Below are 3,303 nucleotides of genomic sequence, written 5' to 3'. Positions count from 1 at the left end.
AGAGAGAGAGAGAGAGAGAGAGAGAGAGAGAGAAAGAGAGAGTAGGTGAGACCCAGGTAGATATGTATGTGTGTGCATATGTATATATATCTGTATATCTAAGAGATAGATAGATAGAGAAAGTGATAGGCAGAGTGTATGCAGTTTGGAAGCTTGTGTGTGTGTGTGTATGTGTATGTTTGTGCATGTGTGTGTGTTTGTCTATGTGTGTACGTATATAAATCCAAAAAAGAAAGCGAATAAGAAAACGAAAGCGGGAGTGTGCGTACGTGTGTATGCGCGCGCGCGCGTATGTGTGTGTGTAGATAGAGTTAGATAAAAGTTATGTCTTTATGCATGTATGTTTGTTTGTATGTATGTATGTTTGCATGTATGTATGTTTGCATGCATGTATGTACGTACGTATGTATGTATGTATGTATGTATGTTTGTGCATGTGAATATATGTATGTCTAAGTGAGAAACAAACACCGAGAGAGAAAGCGAAAACCAGAGGCTTGAGATTTGTGTGTGCGTATGTGTGTGTGTGAGTGTGTGCGTGTGTGTGTGTGTGTGTGTGTGTGCGGGCGTGTGTGTATGTGTCTATGTGCATCCACAATCAGCCACATTGCAGTTTTCGGTCAGTCTTCTGGTCAATGGAGGTCAAGTTATGATAGGACCAATAGCCAAAGAATAGAACATTATGTGTCATACGCGTCCTGCACACCAACATATTGCAGAACGAGGAAGAGAGAGAGAGAGAGAGGGAGACAGAGAGAAAAAGAAAGAGAGACAGAGAGAAGGTATATGTTGGGGGATAGGGTGAGGTTAGTTATAAGAGTGTTCGCCATGTGTAAGTCATGATGGGCGATGGCTAATACTCTGACCTTAGATCGGGAAACCTGCATGTAATAGTCTTAACGTTACAGCCATAGCTGCAACATTCTGAAGACACTAACAAAATTCTTTTCTGACACGTTTGATCGTAATTTACATAGATATATAATACACGGAACGAATTTATGTACCTATATGACTCGTCCTCTCCCTCACTATATATCTATGTGTATATGTGTGTGTGTATGTGTGTGTGTGTGTGTGCGCGGGCGTGGGTGTTTGGGTGGTGGTGGTGGTAAGGAAGTTGCTTCATAACCACATGGCTCTGGGTTCACTTCCCACGGCGTGGTACTTTGGACAAGTGTCTTCTATAACCTCGGGTCGACTAAAACTATATCTATCTATCTATCTATCTATCTATCTATCTATCTATCTATCTATATATATATATATATATATATATAAAAGACAAAATAGAGTGAAAAAACTAGAGATACCACCACGCTGGAAATAGCAGTCAAAACTTGACTCTAAAATCACAATAAATGTTCATATAGCACTACTTGATAAAATCGGTATTCAAATATCGATCTTATCCTTATTTATATAAATTTATATATTTATTTCGTCATTATATTCACTGCCGTGATATTTCTGACCATATCGCACGAGGTGTTTTTAGGCGGGCAATTTAAACTGGTCGTGTGCATTCGTGCACATATATATATGTATGTATACGTTCGTATACGTTCGTATATGTAAGTATATTGTATGTTGTATGTAAATATATTTGTATTTATGTGCTTTTCTGAGTATATTCCACTGATGAGGCAAAGCATTTCTTATGCAGAGCCAGAAGTCCGGGGTCTGGAATTATCCAGTAATTTTTGCTCGTTTATTTTTTTTTCTTCGTCTTCTCTCCTGGTGCTATATGAACATATAATGTGGTTTTAGAGTCAAGTTTTGACTGCTATTTCCAGCGTGGGGGTATCTCTTAGATACCCTAAATTATAATTTTAATATATCTATCTATCTATATATATGTATAGTCAATTCAACGAACAAACAATTAAAAACATGCAATTAAAAAAAAACGAATGATAAACGAAAAGAGAAATGTTAGCGCGCCGGGTGAAATGCTTAGCGGATAATTCGTCAGTCTTTATGTTCTGAGTTCAAATTCCACGGAGGTCGACTTTGCCTTTCATCCTTTCAGGGTCGATAAATTAAGTACCAGTTGTGTACTGAGGTCGTTTTAATCGACTGGACCCCCTCCTCGAAAATTTCGGGCCTTGTAACTAGAGCAGAAAAGAAAATGTATTAATTCTCGGCTATTTGGCTAAGATGAAAGTGTAGTATCTGCTCTTATCAACTTAATATATGATACGGTCCTTATTTGTGGCCATCGTTATCAAAGTTATTCTTAGAACGAAGCGAAGAGTTAGGGGCTTTTCCACGGACAAAAGAGATCTCATACTTGGCTTGTTACTTTGGAAACAGGCATGAATGTGTTAGCCGCTTACGATTGGTTAAAATTACCAAAAATTTGCAAACTTAAAAGCTCATAACTCCTTATTTATTGATTTATTGCCAAAATGAATTTCAAAGCAGTGACTAGCATATATAACCATATCATTACATCGAATATGAAATTAATTCGAACAGAAATTGAAGAGATTAAAGATTGGCAGCCAAACAGAAAAGGTCCGTGAACTCCTCTAAAGGCACTTGAATGACCAGGCACTGATGCTAAATTGGGCGATGGGTTCGGTCTACCATCCCCATAGTATAGCAAATATACTAAACTCTCTAGAATACTGTTACGAAACCGAAATAACGTTATTGACCACGTGACTGATTGAAGCACGCTGCACTTTTTTTTATGCGCCTTTGCTGTGAGGTGGACGATTTGAACTGGTGAGGGAACGTGTGATATCAGTTGGTAACGTAAACAAGCGTTCAGTGTGAAGTCGGCAACGAAGAGAGTCGGTGTAAAGATGGTCATGTGACGAGTCGACGTGACGCCATGCAATGAAGAACCACGTTAAACAAGACATCCAGCCGGGTACGACTAATTCTTCCTCTCTAAGCAAGTTGGCTTGCTGAGCTGGCCTGCAGTTTCCCAGCTGCTGATTTGGTTGTTGGAGCCGTGTTCGTGTCAGGAGGCCGCATATTGCAACAATACAAAACACTGAATCATAATTACAGAATGTAAACGGTGGAGTTTAAATTAAATATTAATTTCAAATTTTGGCACAAGGCCAGTGATTTCAGTGGTGGTGGTGTCAAGTCAATTACATCGACACCAGTGTTCAACTGGTACTTATTTTATCGACGCCGAAGGGGATGAAAGGCAAAGTCAACCTCGGCGGAATTTGAACTCTGAACGTAAAGAAAGACAAATGCCACTAAGCATACACAGACACACAGACACACAGACACACAGACACACACACACACACACACACACACACACACACACACACA

General features: G+C 39.3%; 1 long non-coding RNA gene and 1 pseudogene across 1 annotated transcript in view; one reads left to right on the top strand and one right to left on the bottom strand.

The window, feature by feature from the left end:
* LOC128247909 (uncharacterized) overlaps window positions 1–3,303 on the bottom strand; it is a 6,669-nt gene that overhangs the window by 2,652 nt on the left and 714 nt on the right. The gene's annotated exons all lie outside the window — the stretch shown is intronic.
* Window positions 2,136–2,291, top strand: LOC128247933 (U2 spliceosomal RNA; annotated as a pseudogene).

Source organism: Octopus bimaculoides, chromosome 5 (genome assembly GCF_001194135.2).
Source record: "Octopus bimaculoides isolate UCB-OBI-ISO-001 chromosome 5, ASM119413v2, whole genome shotgun sequence".
Taxonomy (NCBI): domain Eukaryota; kingdom Metazoa; phylum Mollusca; class Cephalopoda; order Octopoda; family Octopodidae; genus Octopus; species Octopus bimaculoides.
This window is presented reverse-complemented; position numbering and strand designations above follow the sequence as displayed.